The following is a 15,859-nucleotide window of genomic DNA, read 5'->3' as shown; positions in this document are numbered from 1 at the left end:
GAGTGACAAGGGCAGAAGCCAGATTGCAAGAAGGGAAGGACAGAGTGGGGGGTCCGGAAGTGGACTTTTCTTTCAAGACCTGTGAAAATAGAGAGAATCCTAGCTTGGGAGGGGGCAGGGAGTGGAGCTGAGAAAAGTTGCTTGTTTTTTGCTTCTCTTCTTTTAAAGAATACGGTATGCTCATGCACATTTGTAAACAAGAAGAAAGGATCTGGTAGAAGTGAAGAAATTGAAAATTCAAGGGATGGGAGAATATGGGCAAATTGATGGGAAAAATAAGTGGGGGGAAATCAAAGGCACACATGGGAAGAATAGCCTTGGCAATGTGGAAGAATGGTTCTTTCTCTGAGACTGGGTGGGAGTAAATACAATTAGCGATATGAAGAGGAGAAAAAAAGAGGAAGCTCATTTTGACTTTGGTTATTTCATTTAAGTAGTAAGATCATCTTCAAGTAGTTATCAAGACTGGGGTTTGCTCCTTGGGAAACATGAAAAGCTTGGCCATTTTCAGTGTAGGGGTTGTGGTTGCAGAAAGATGAAGAGTAAATCTTCTCACTGCAGTTGAGGCTGGCAAGCTTGGGTAATGGTGGTAAAGAGACCTCCAGTCCTTATTAGGATGTAAAGACCTTATTTTCTATTTAGCTTAGTTCAAATACCATCAAGCAGACAGTGAAGGAAGTAGAGTGGCTCCTAAAAGCAGCAGCCCTAATCTTCTGTTTCTCAAAAAAACCTCTTTGTAGTCATTCTTAATTATGACCTTATGATACATAGGTCCTATTAATTGATTCAACCAATTGAGACACTGAGGCCTAAAGAAATTATTGGCTATAATAATGAGGTGATTGCCTTAGGTATCACGCCAGATTTGCTCTTTTATTTTCTCCTGATATTTTAAACTCTTCCTTGCTAGAATATTAATAACTCAAAGATAAAAAGGGTACAACTTGTTTCCATGTGGGAGGTAGGAAGAACATTGCTTTTGGAGTCAGTTCTGGGGCTGGTGACTCTTTGACTTGCCAGTTGTGTGCCATAATCACTCCAAGCATCCATTTTCTCATGTGTAAAAAGCATGTTAAAAATTTTAAATGAGGAGTTTAAAAATTACACTCCCAGTAGGTTTACTATGAGGACTAAAATAAATAAAAGTGTGAAATGCAGTGCCAAGCACATAATAGCTGCTCAATAAATGGAAGCTAAATTATTTTCCACAGTTATCTTTCAAATTTCACTTTGATCAGTTTTCACAGACTATCTTCTAAGCAAATTCTGTAGGTGTTTGCCTTCGGAAAAGTGTGTTTGTTGTCAGTGAATGGTTACAGGGAAAGGGAGATACTTGTCATGCTGCTGGAAACATGAAAACTTGGCCCTGTGTTCTTAAAAATGAAAACTCCCTGCAGGATGGGTCAAGTTGCTACCATAGGCTGGAGCCTATGATTCTCAGAGCAGCATCACTCTTAATGGCACTGTTCTGCATGCCCTTACCTTGCTCATTTTGCTGGGCTCAGTACTAATTTTCATCCCCTAGGCAGGCAAACTAAGTGTCATTGTGGCAGTTCCTTCCATACTAAGAGGAAGCATTGATCACTAAGAGTCAGCATGGTTTACTATGAGTAAATTAAACCAGACCTATCTTGACCTCTGACAAGGTTGTCGTGATGACCATGTCAGTTTGGTTCCTCGCTGTATGCCCAGTGTCTGACACTGATCCTAGCATATAGTAGACACTCTATATATTAAATAAATGAACCAACAATGTCCTTGTGAGCATAATGAAAAATTACTGGCCAGTGAGAGTTTCGTTGGATGGCTTTGTAATGAAAGACAGCACAAAGAGATTGCTAGCACCTGAGCTCAATTGGCTTTGTCTTCAGGCCGGTTATATGCAATTATTTTCAAAATGATGAATTGATTGAGGACACTGATAACTCTACCTGAAGATGAAGAAAGAGCCAACGTGTTAAATGTCAGAAACAGAATCCAAAGAAATCCTAAGAAAGAGCACAGAAGAATGGCAAGAACTAGTCATGTATAGTTAGAATGCTTAAGATTTGAATCTTGGTTTCAGCCAGTACTTGGAGTGTGACCATCAGCAATTTGCTTAATCTTCCAGGCTTAGTTTCATCAACTAAGTTAGGAGGCGAATCTCTACCTCACAGGGCTCTTCCACGAATGAAACGTTTGGCGTAATATGGAAGCCCTCAGAGCAGTACGCTTCAAGCAGTTTATGAAGTCCTTAGCGTCTTTCTTATGGCCGAAAATAGTTTGGAATGGGTTGAAACAATGGGCCAACCTAACCAGATGAAACTGTAAAGAAGATAAATGTAAAGAGTGTTTAAGTACCATAATTTAATTATACAAATATAAGACAGGAGCTATGTAACAGAGGAGAGATTTTAGCTGACAGTAAGCATGGAATGATTTGGAAGAAAAAGAAAAGCCTTGGCCAGGCACTGGGGCTCATGTCTGTAATCTCAGCGCTTTGGGAGGCTGAGGTGGAAGGATCACTTGAGTCCATGAGTTTGAGACGAGCCTGAGCAACAGAGCAAGACCCCATCTCTACAAAAAGTAAAAGAATTAGCCTGGTGTGGTGGTGTGCACCTCTTTTCCCAGCTGCTTGGCAGGCTGAGGTGGGAGGATGTGGAGGCTACAGTGAGCTGTGATTGCACCACTGTACTCCAGCCTAGGTGACAAAGGAAGACCAAAAAAAAAAAAAAAAAACTTTGTGTTTTTACGACAATATATCCAGAATGGTAAAAGTCGTAGTCTGTGCTGATCAAACTGGCTTTAAACTATGGTACCATTTATGGGATCCACCTTTAAGGAGGACATGAACAACCTATAGCCCGTTGTGAGGAAAATGGTATGAAGGAAGAGTGCATGCTCGAACTGAAGAAGAGAAGAACATCTAAAGGGACAGTACAGTGTCCTTAAGTGTTTGAAGGATTTCCATGTGGAAGAAAGCAACTGGGCTTGCTCTGTGATATGACAGGGGATAGGGCAAGGATCAGTGAAGGTGCAGGGCTACAGGTTTCAGCCTGACCTCGGTCAGCACTTTGTAAGCACCAGTAAACTGAATGTGGAATGAACTGCCTGTGCAGGTGGTATGCTTCATCTTCCTAAATTTGCTTAAACCATGCACGTTTGTACCTTGGCACCTGTGGTAAAGAGAGAAATCAAGGCCGGGCACGGTGGCTCATGCCTGTAATCCCAGCTCTTTGGGAGGCCAAAGCGGACAGATCACTAGGTCAGGAGATCGAGACCATCCTGGCTAACACGGTGAAACCCCGTCTTTAGTAAAAATACAAAAAAAATTAGCCAGGCGTGGTGGCAGGTGCCTGTAGTCCCAGCTACTCCAAGGCAGGAGAATGGCGTGAACCCAGAAGATGGAGCTTGCAGTGAGCCGAGATCGCGCCAATGCACTCCAGCCTGGGCAACAGAGCAAGATTCCGTCTCAAAAAAAAAAAAAAAGAGAGAGAGAGAAATCAAGAATTGGCTAAGATACTGAATTACGTATTATCCATGGGCCCTTCCAACCCTGTGACACTGGGATTTCCTTTCCCTTTCCTAACTCAAAGTTAGCAAAATGCTCATTCTTTCTCAAAAAAGGTGGAAAGCAGTTCAGTTTGAGGGCAGACAATAAAAATTAACCCAGAAAAATAAAGAGCTTGTCGGCCCAGTGTGTTTGTTTGTTGGTTTTGCTTTAAAAAAGCCATTAGCCGGCCGGGCGCGGTGGCTCACGCCTGTAATCCCAGCACTTTGGGAGGCCGAGGCGGGCGGATCACGAGGTCAGGAGATCGAGACCATCCTGGCTAACACGGTGAAACCCCGTCTCTACTAAAAATACAAAAAATTAGCCGGGCGTGGTAGCGGGCACCTGTAGTCCCAGCTACTCGGGAGGCTGAGGCAGGAGAATGGCGTGAACCCGGGAGGCGGAGCTTGCAGTGAGCCGAGATCGCGCCACTGCACTCCAGCCTGGGCGACAGAGCGAGACTCCATCTCAAAATAAAAAAAAAAAAGCCATTAGCTGAGTTTCATTCTTAACTTTAATCAGATTCTCTGATTAAGAATTCCTTAAACACTCCACAAAGTAAGCAATCTTTCCTCTCACATCTGGCAATTTTTGTAAAGAGAGCAACATGCTCAAGGCATAACTCGAAATAGAACCTGTATTTCCCGACTTCTAAATCCCTGAGCTATTCCTATACAATGCTTTTTACCCTGAACTTTTCAGAGGCTGTTTGAATTCACCCTTCCAGCCCTTGAGGGCTTCCCTTTCAGTGATTCACAGCTCTGTTTGACATCCAGTTTTGGAAAGGTTAGAGGACCTGACAAGTAAAACCTCTCAGAGTAAATGGTAAGGGAAGGCCTGAATGCAAGGATGTAATATGGAGAGTTACTCCCATTTCTGGTTAAGAAATGGTGATTCTTATTTTTAGCTGGGAAGACAATGGGACAAAATCATGCAGTTTAGGTCTTGGCCTTTAATCATAAGGCTGGTCAGCCCTCAGCTCTTAAGCCAGCATAGAAGTTATGAGACAGTCAGGTCATCCTCAGAGGTTCCATTTCCGTTCCATCTGCTCCATGTCTCCTGTTTACTGATTCCATTTTGGGCCATGATATTTGACCTACTAAGAAAGAAGCAGTGCCTTCTTGGAGGAAATCTTGGAAGTTTTGCAGATCCCTTTAAATTCTTTGACTTTACTCTGAAGAAACACGTAATTATGATGAGACTTCATTATTGCTAAACAACAATATACAGCAGCAGAAATTCAAGCAGTGTTTGTATTCAAATCTGCCACTAAGAACAAATTTCCATTATTAATTTTCCCAATCTCGATAAAAAAAAATAGGGGAGGAGGAACAGTTTGACTAGTGGCAGCTCTGCAAATTGTCACCAGGAGCCATTGGTTCCCTGAGGCTGATGACTGCCCCAACTGCCCCACATTCTTCCAGTGTGGACACCTAGAGCTGTTGAAAAGAATTGAGACGCTTGTCAACAGAATGGAAAGCTGGCCTTCATCAAAACAATTTTAGTCTGTGAGACTAATGACCTTTCATTGCTGTTTGTTTTAGTTTGGAACTAAATGAGAAAATTGTCTTAGATAACAGTAGCTTGGTTTTCCTTTACCAATTATTTTATTGGGAAAACCTAAGTAGCATAATTATTCACCAATATTTAAAAATATATATATATATGTGTGTGTATATATATGTGTGTGTGTGTGTGTATATATATACACATATGTGTATATATATACACACACACACACACACATATATATATATATATACATATATCTCAGACTAGAGGAAATGGTTAACTAGCCCAGAAGTCCGAGAAACGTAACTTCAGAATGGATAATGAAAAATAATAATACAAAGATTCAAGTCGAACAAGAAAAATGCCTATTGTGTGCTCACTTACCACAATAGTTCCTCATGACAAAGCGCAACATTTCTGAGTGCTACTTACCTCTAGGTTTTTTTTCTTTCTTTCTTTCTTTCTTTCTTTTCTTTCTTTCTTTTTTTTTTTTTTTTTTAGTAGCTGTAAACTGAGCTAGCTGATGAACTGCCTCTAGGGACAGGATAGGATCACCCTTGTTTCCTGTTCAGCCTTGCTGAAGAAAAAAAAAAACCCCCTAATGAAAGAAAAGAACGTAATGGCTTTGCCATTAATCCAGGTAAAAGGTTTAGGAGAGTTCAAAGATCAATTAATTTTTAAATCTTAGATCACTAAATTTCTTTTTTGAAGAACAAATAAATTTCTGGCTTGTAAGACTTAGAAACCTGCAAATCAAAATGTAAGTAAAAACAAGAGATGTTCAATCAGGAATGTACTGGAGAAAGTAAAAGTTAGATGGTTTTCATTTATCTAGGCACTTTCATAGTTCATTTGAAGTGGCATGCAATTAGAAAAAAAAGTGCATGGATATGGCCTTCCTTGGTTAAGTGTCTATGGGTGGGAATAGCATGAAAATGTTTAAAGTGTTTAAGTAAAAATATCAAATAGACTTTACATAAAACCGCCAGATAATTTACAGACATTTGCAGTATTGACCATTTCCCTTCAGCCATATATCAGGGAGGAGAACAGAGACGTTTGTTGCATCGTTGGGAAGCAATGAAATTTCTGTAAGTTGTGATCCACTGGCATGTAATAACTCGATCTGCTTCATGCAGACAAAATATATTAAAAGTATGGACGAGTGAAGTTTGTGCCCCAGGGAAAAGGCGAGATAATGCATTGAAATTGTTCAGAGGTAGTTAGATGCCTAATGGTCTCATATGTGAGCTATGTGAGGTCTGAGGTCTGGTTCTCATAAATTCTGGCTAGACTGATCCTGTAATTTCAAGCAAAGGATAAAAGCGTTAGCCAGAATCATCAGTGTTCAACGTCCATGATGGTGGATATTATTCATGTAAAGATTTTTAAAAGAAAAAATACACTTTAAAAGGGATGCTGTGGAATATAATTCATGGTTCTGTGTATTTGCATGTTTGTGCTTGAAAATAAATGCACACCTACATGCACAGTATAAGCCATTTAATGAAATAAATTAACTTGGAATTTATATAAACCTTTCACATCTTTTCCATGATGGGATAGGATTTTTGATATAATATAATAATGTGCTGCACGAAAAACCATGTAGGATCTAATTATTTCAACTTCAAACTGACATATCTGTGTTTAAATTGGAGTAAAAAACATGTTTGTAATAAAAATTTACCATTACGAAAGGAATAATTTAAAACCAATTTGGACAGATTCAGGAGTGATTAGAGGGAAAAGTTCCCAAGACATTTGGTAGTCTTATAAATGATTTCACAAAATATGCTAAGACTATCCGACCAATTATATTGGCTGAATACTGAATCCTCAGATTTGAAAAGAAAATTCCTTAAGAACTAGGCTTTTGAAATTAGGTATATGGTGGGTATGAAAACCCTTGATAACTTCCTCCTTTATGTAATTTATTTCATCATGGGGGTAGAAGTTTTGAAGTTTTCCTTTGCAGTTTCTTTTCTTTTTTTAACCAGCTCACTTATGTTTGAGTCTACAGTATATTTATACAGTCTTTCCTGCCAGAATCGTTGACAGTATTTTTAAATGCTTTCCCTTGCTGCCTAGGTTATACCAAGCACCACTCTCCTCAAGTTCTCAAAACTATACCACCCACACACACATCATGAATAGAGATGTGCATACTTTTTTTTTCTTTTGGAAAACAAAGCGTTCAATCTAAAATTACTTTGGCTTTATTGACCCTGAAAATCATCTCAACTTCACACCTTATGGAGGTAGCTGGTTTGAGCTTCTGTTTGATCCTGGTGACAAGACTATCATTGTAAGATTTTGTTCGTAAAAATGTCTACATTTATATATTTGTAATCTCTCTCTATTAGTACCATAATTTAAAGCACTCTGACATTCTGTAAGAACCTCAGTAGAAGGTACCTTTTGGGCTAAAAGTCTTTTGTTTCAGTCTTCTGAATTTACCTGAAGACATTTGTAGATTCAGTTATAATGGATTACATGGGTTTGACTTTTAAGATTGCTGAAAATGCTTAACCCCAAACTGTTGTGCATGATAGTGCAGCACATACACACAGACTTTATATTTTAATATACAAATATTTTCTGTTAGGGATCTAGGAGGTGATATTCCTTATTTACAAATGAGGTAACCAGTCTCAAAGATTAAGACGAGCTTAAAATTATCCTTAAAAACCGTCAGATTGCAAACTTTGCATCATTCCTCTGATAGTTATCTTTTGGTTGAAAAACAAATGCTTCCATTTTATTTTCTTCACCTTGAAGAAATATACTGAGAGATCCATCTACCATTTAGAATATAAAGGACAATTATAAGAAATGATATGACGCCCCAGGAGACTTTGACAAGTGGATTAATACTTTTTTTAATGGAAGTACAGTAGAAGAATTAGTTAAATACCGGAATTCTAGAAGTTTCTTTTTGCCTCATTTAAATATTTATAAAATAGAGAAAGATTCTAGAATTAAACTCTCATGGGTTTCTTTCCAATCATATGAAAGGAAATCCAGGTAATAATTCACTTACCTCTGGTTTTTAATAATTTTATTGGTGTGCTCATCCTTCCAGAACTCCTCCTACTACCTATTCATTGACATTTTGCTGCCGTTTTTTGAAGATAAAATGACTGTGTAACAATCCTCAGCTACAGATAATTTAAAAGAATTAGTGGTGGAATCAGGCTATTTAACTTTTCATTATTTGTTCTCCATTAGGAAGACTCATAGTTTTAGCAGGAAGGGTAAGTATTAGAAATTTGGGATTCGTTTATGTTTTCTATCCAAAGTTAGGTAATATGATTACCTTTTGATTATTTCAATTCTAAATATCTTAAGGCAAAATTCAAAATCCGTGCTAGAAAACCTGAGTAGATTCCTCTCATCACCCCCCTTCTCTCCCCCTCTTCCTCATTCTCCAAATCCTTTCCAGATTGTTTGCAAAATGAAATTATCTGATTTCACGAGTATTTGCTCTGAGAAACTACTACACTCTCTGGTAGAAAAAACTCAAAGACCCAGTTTCAAGGCCTAACATCTTAAGACAAGATCTTTTTGTCCATGAAATAACACGCTAGATTCGATGAGAGAACCATGTGGGCCAAGTTTTCCCAAATATATCTATGAACTAGCATATTGACAACACCATTTACAGTAAATGACAATGAGATCTTTTAGAAAACACTGTATGCTAATAATTTTATTATTTCTTTCAACAATTTATATCACCAAATTAAACTCTAGCAAGAATTTATTCAGGATGTTTTAATATTCATTGAGGCACTATTTCAAAATGTACATCTGCTTGCTTAATTATAATATTTCTGAATTTGTAACACTTGTCACTATTACATTTAGTCTTAAAAAAACTTTAGCAACTGATGCAGAATTATTAATTTCAACATTATGAACTTTTCAACTTCTAAGTATTGAGGAAGAAATACTAAGCTAATTTGACTAATTAATCTAGTTGATTATAGTATATTTATCCAAGCAGAGTTAATCTGGCAGACCAAAAAGTTTAAGGAGCCTCTGGTAAAACTATAAATGAAGCCGACTAGCAATTCAGTGACTAAACAAGTTATTCGATTGAAAATTAACACTTTAATACGTACTTTTAATCATCTTAGATTAAAGAGTGTAGCCTGATAGCTTTAAGAGTTAATACTTTGTACTTGCCTTATATTTCTAATGCTCACAAAGCATCCTAGACTATAGCATAATTAAAAATTTTACTTCCAACTATTTTTACACTGCAAAAGTATGCCTAGATCAAAGCATTTTGTATTTATTTTCTTCAGGCTCTCTCGCTGCATTATACCATCAACCTTAATAAGTTAGTGTACCCTATGAAGATGCATGAGAGAAATAAGCTCTCATTTGTTTAAATATCCCACCTACAATAATGTAGGTGATGACAGAATTAGTGAAAATGGGAACTCCTTTTGCTTTGTGACAGAAACCACATTTAATAGGCCTAATTTTAGATGTAGTCACTGATTCTGTCCCATGATAAAAGAATAAGATGTGGAATGTGCCAAACAGAACTTCTAAAGGTATATGTTAAATCAAAGAGTGTTCCTTTGAGTTTGCACAAAAAAAAAAAAGAGAGAAAAATCTCATTGATTTTACAGAAGAATTAAGGGAAAATATCACTCTATGGATTGCTTGATGTGAGGGAATTCTAGAGCATTTTGCTTTAGTCTGATGCTTAGTAGACAAGTCCCCTGAGTAGGAAGCATGGCTAATTCTGTACTTTAAAGTGCCTAATGTGGTGTTGACATACTCAAATGTTAAATAATATATTTTAACATGAAGGGAAAGCTCAGAGCTTTCATGAGGTAAAGCTGAAAAATAGTTATACATGCCCTTGACTCACAGAAAATAAAGAGGCAAAAGCTCACATTCATTTATTCATTTCAGGAAAAAGCCTTATAGTCTTGTGTTTAGCACATTTTGGATTTACATTTCCTAGATTTTCAGAGCTTCAAATCCTCCCTCAGAAGAAAATTTATCTATTAGCTCTCAATATCAGTCTTTTTTTTTTCCTGAAAAGCCCTATCCCCCTTTCTGGCACTCACACTTGAAATTATTGTATAAAAATGTTAAGTTTTTGCTTCTTTTTAAAATCTACAATATACTTAAGTACGTCAAATCGTGCACTTTAAATTGGTCCATTGTATGTTATGTGAATTACATCTTAAAGCTGTAAAAAAAAGAAAGCCCACTAAACTATACCAATAAACTGTATATACTTAGTGCCTTCTTTCATCTTTCTTTTTTGACTAGTTCTTTTGATAGGTAAAAATTCAAACCAAAATAATAATTTCAAATAAAATGTTTCCAGATATGCCAAAAGGAAGTACTTTGAAAATGATTTAAGTGAACAAGAGACTCCATTTACAGCTTAGTCACTCAAAATTATCATTTATTTTAATAGTAACAAATTTATAATTTCCACACTAGCTCTATTGGCTGATTTGATATTAGACAAAGTTTTTTTTTTTCTGCAGATTCAACAAAGTGTGGATTCACTTACTCATTGAATCAATACATTTAAACTTTAAATCAAACTGTTTTCTTTGGGGAGCGTGTACAAAAATAACTGCTTCCAGGCCGGGCGCGGTGGCTCATGCCTGTAATCCCAGCACTTTGGGAGGCCGAGGTGGGCGGGTCACGAGGTCAGGAGATCGAGATCATCCTGGCTAACATGGTGAAACCCTGTCTCTACTAAAAATACAAAAAATTTAGCTGGGCGTGGTGGCGGGCGCCTGTAGTCCCAGCTACTTGGGAGGCTGAGGCAGGAGAATGGCATGAACCCGGGAGGCGGAGCTTGCAGTTAGCCGAGATTGTGCCACTGCACTCCAGCCTGGGCGACAGAGTGAGACTCTGTCTCAAAAAACAAACAAACAAACAAACAAACGAAACTGCTTCCAAATGAAGATACAATGCCCCCACTTCAAGTGACCTACAGCCTAATGGGGACTACCAACAAGTAAGCTGGCATGTTGCTACACTGTGCTTACACTACAGAAACAACTGTCATGTAATGGTCAACAAATATCTGGCAACTGCCAAATAAGTGCTGGTAAACCAACAATTAAACTATTCCATTATGTGAAATGTGGCGCATAGTTCTGTAAACATGAGTTAGCCCGTAGTAATAGAAGTGCAGTATCACTGCTAGAGTTGTATATTTATGTGATTGGACCAATGTTAACATTCATTTTCAAAGAGAAGATCTCAGGGAAGAGTTTTGATGGCTTGGGAGAAGTAAAGGAACCTTGGGCAGAGACCATATCTGGGCCTAAGGCAGTTGTAGTCTGAGCTGACCCTGTGTGACTAGAAGTCCACACGAGTATGCAAGGGAATTGAAGCTGAAAGAAAAAGTCCTGAAGGCAAATATTACTACCCTCCCAAGCCGAACCTACACCAAACCTAAACCTCTTGTATTTTCAAACGCGAATACTGTCATGAGCATATAAATGACAGTTAGGTCACTTGCATGATAAGGTGGCAGCTGGGCAGTGGCAGTGCAAGCAGAAATCCCACTGGGCTGAAAATTTACAGGAAAACCATGAGCTTTAGTTTGGTTCTTCCTCCAAATTGTCTAACTGGTCACTTAACCTCTCTAGTTCTGTCCTGACTTGTTAACTCTCGAAGAACATGACTCTTTGTGTTTAGCATGTTTTCTGATGGTTAATGAGTCAGCAAATGAAGGAAATGTCAAGCACTGAAGATAAGAAGAAATATTATTTTAATGGTGGTGTTTTGAAGTCTGACAGTTAAAGGATTAATTAAAGATGTGTTTATAGAAGCTGGCTGTCTTTGTAATCACTGGTGGATCTCAATATCTACAAAACAGGACCCCGTCCTTTTTTCTTGCTAGCCTTTTTTCATTTCTTAATGCAAGATTTTCCTCTGTATGTTACTTTCGTGTCTTGTTCCATGCAGAAGGGATAAGATGATCTAGTAATAAGTAAGTTTTGGTTATATTATAAAAGTTAATGAATTAACCCTCTTAAAATGCTTCAGAAATTCTTAGATGAATGCAAATTATTGTTTGGGGGAACTGCCAAATCTTGAACATCTCATTGAATTGAAGAGACAGAAAAGAGTTATCTTCCTATGAAAGAATGGTTGATGGTTATTGTTTTAAGATATTTCCATAGCTAATGGGTATTTATTGTAAATTTCTGCTTTAATAAATCTTTTCCTTCTTTCTACAAATCCACTATGTAATGACTTATGCAGTGTGCCTTAAGGTATTCTATCCTGGGCCAAGGCAAACTATTTTCCTCAGGACTGTTATCTATTATAACAAGTAAAGTCATAGCAATTGTCTAGAGAGGACCCTTGTAAGAAATAACAATATTTTTGCTGTGTCTGAAGGGTTTATCAAGCCAAGTGACAGGAATGTCAGCTAACATTCATTGTCTCTGAACTCGTATTTGGAATACAATTAAGAAATAGATAAACAAGGAAAACATACTGATTTGGGGTTCCCCAAAGGACAAAGTTTCCTCCCCTCAAAAAGGAATCTGATGTGACTCATTTGGATAAGAATAAGTATTTGGCCTTTAAAAAAAGCTTTATTATATACAAGGTATATAACATGATGTTTTGATACACATATATATAGTGATTAGTGCAGTCAAGCAAATTATTATATCCATCATCTCATATAGTTGCCTTTCTTTTCTTATTTTTGCTTTGTTTTTGTGGTAAGAGAACCTAAAATCTACTCCTGGCAAATTTCCAGTATACAATCCAACATGATTAACTATAGTCCTCATTAGATCTCTAGACTTTTTCATCCTGCATAACTGCAACTCTGTGGCATTTTTAAGAGTCTAAAATGTTGTTCCAGTGACATGAATGAGCATTTCTAAAGTAAAATATTATACCTATCAAAAATTGTAAAAGAGCTGAACCAAAATTTTGTGTAGATCTGATGTTCAATGCAAACAGTATTCTCAACATCGAAACTGAGTGTTAAGTCTTCTTTGATTTAATCCCAGTGGTCAGTTTGGTGACTGAATCAAGTGTTTAAAAAAAAAAAACAACTGGTCATAGCTGAGATTCATTTAGATCAGATGAAGATGATCCCTGTGAACAGAAAAGGAACTAAGAGACTTTCAGCCCCTCAGCTGACATGCCTTTTCTTTGCCATCAAAGTGTTATGATGTTATTAAGTGTCTTATGACAGAGTTGGTCTCATTTTCAGTGACCATTTATTTAGCCAGTTCATTTTATCATAATTTCACCCCAGCCCATGAAAGACACTGCTCTTCTTAAGAACTCCAACCTGATTCTGACTTCCCTTTGAAAAGTTTACAACCAGTGTCATTTCACCCCAAGAAGGGCTTGCTGCAGGTAAAATTTCTAAGTTTTAGAAGTTTACCTTTGAAATCTACAATTTTGTTTTTTTTTGAGACAGGGTCTCGCTCCGTTGCCCAGACTGGAGTGCAGAGGCACAATCTTGGCTCACTGCAACCTCTGCATACCAGGTTCAAATGATCCTCTTGCCTTAGCCTCCCAAGTAGCTGCGACTACAGGCATGTACCACCATGCCTGGCTAATTTTTGTATTTTTTGTAGAGACAGGGTTTTGCCATGTTGCCCAGGCTCATCTCAAACTCCTGGATTTGAGTGATCCACCCACCTTGGCCTCCCAAAGTTCTGGGATTATAGCTGTGAGCCGTGGCACCTGACCATCTCCCATTTCCTTGTGTGTACTCTCTACCACACACACCCCACCCCACACTGAGTGATCTGGCAGTACTGTAGTCCAGAAAGTTTTATTTTCTTATCTAAATCTTGGGGTACACACTTTACCATCATCAAGCATATCTCCAAGCATACCTTCCACACACCCCTTGGCCTGGCTTCCTGAAATGTTTATGCTCACAAATATTTTGTGAAAGCATCCTGTGTAATAGTTACAGTCCAGCCAGAAAACAGAAATCACACTAGTTATTTTCACAGAGAGAATTCAACATAGGCATTTGGTGAAAGGGACATTAGTAATCTTAAAAAGCAAAACAGAACACAATGGAAACAAGATAACGCTTTTGAAAGCTGTTACCTTCTCTAGGGCTGAGAGGACAAAAGGAAAAGGTTGGGGTCAGCAGATCCTAGAAGGCCAGAGGAGGAGCCTTGTGGAGTTGAGACTCAGTCCTCTGAGAAAGGAAGCCACCCAGCTAGTGCTGGGATTGATACCTCAGGAGCTGGGCCTCAGATCTCTGAGGAGAGAACTGCCAGACTACTTGTGATACCCATGAGAGTAATGAAGTTGACTCTGGGAGCACTGAAGGAAGCTGGAAGCCGGAACCAACTGTGTAGCTGCCAGAGTAAAGTACCATTGCTGAGGCAATGTGGGTGGAACATTAAGAGCACAGGAAGGAGCAAGTTCTTTTTCCCTCCTCCTGCCTTCCAGTCTTCCTCTAGTGCTCCCTAATTGCAGTGTCTAACAGGAAGCCCGGGGCAAAGGCGAAATGCAGTTTGTAGTATCCCAGTTTCAGCATCTGAAAGCAGAGTACTAAAGAGAAAGTTTGGAGCTGAAGACTTTGGCTAAATAAAGGCTAACCTGGATGCTACAGCTGAATACAGAAGGCAAGATTATGTTTAACTAGGGAGAGGTATGAAACCTAAGATTACAAAAGTGGTTAGTTTTTGCTAATGAAAAGGAGGACTTGATCATCCCCAAAATAAAATTATGTGAAAACCTGGGTCAACAAGAACCATATCAAAATTGATCTGACTAGCAGTTTCCAGTATAATTTATCTCTCAATGCCCATGAAAACACAAGAAATAATAATAAATTACAGTGGCGCTAGAAACTAATACCAATAGAATCTGGGAGAAATAGGTCCTATTTATAAGGCATGTAGAGCTTCCACTCATAGCATACCATACCTCTTTATTGAATAAAAGAATTAGTATGGTGAGAGGTAAGAATATGCTTCACAACTCTGTCACCATCTGCCTGCTGACCTAGTGAACCAGGAATTGTGCCAACCAGAAATCTGAGCAGAAACCCCTCTCTGGCTCTTGGGAACTGCTCTGAGAGATTATCATTTTCCCGACACTTCAACTGTGACCTTTCTATAACAAACAGATATTGAAATTCTCAGGAAGCAAATGAACAGAAAGTAGGGGGATGTTAACAGTGGTGCAGGGCATTCTAATAAATACAATCCTTATAAGAAAGCCAGTGTGGGAAGTGGGACATAGAAGGGAAAAAATATTGGCAGTGCAGACTGTGAATTTCAGTTTTCTAAGTGCTACATCTAATCAGAATAAAGCAAATAACACACCTGAGGATGCTCCAATTCAAGATCCAGAAAAGATCATCAGAATACTGTATTACAAGAAAACAAGGCCTCTATCAGAAGGCAAAAATATGAAATAGAAAGTAAAATGATGAGGTAAAGGACAGAAGAAGATAAAAAGCAAACAGAAGAAGATGAAAGAAGATTGTAAGGAAGCTAAAGGCACAAGAGCAAGATTAAAATACTCATTGAGAACAGTCAAGAACAGAATTGATCCTGTAGAAAATCAGAACGTGATGGAAGAAGACATTTGAATAAATCTCCCATGATGGTCCAGAGAAGGATAGAAAGATAGAAAGAAAAGGAGAAGGAAAGTGATGATATGAACAACAGAGAATGGAGGACCAACAGATAGGTATTCTTACTTAAGAAAGATCAAGTACAAATAAAATAAAAGTGATAGTCAAGAGTATAAGAGGGAAAAAAATCACAAATTCTCTGAACTGAAGAAAAATAATAGAAAAGTTCAATT

The 15,859-nt window shown here is 38.0% G+C and overlaps 1 protein-coding gene across 9 annotated transcripts in view; it reads left to right on the top strand.

The window, feature by feature from the left end:
• Positions 1–15,859, top strand: part of MEIS2 (Meis homeobox 2) — a 210,657-nt gene that overhangs the window by 100,537 nt on the left and 94,261 nt on the right. The window lies entirely within an intron of this gene.

The sequence above is a fragment of the Pan paniscus genome, chromosome 16 (assembly GCF_029289425.2).
Source record: "Pan paniscus chromosome 16, NHGRI_mPanPan1-v2.0_pri, whole genome shotgun sequence".
NCBI lineage: Eukaryota > Metazoa > Chordata > Mammalia > Primates > Hominidae > Pan > Pan paniscus.
The sequence above is the reverse complement of the archived record's forward strand: the minus strand, read 5'-3'. Positions and strand labels throughout refer to the sequence as shown.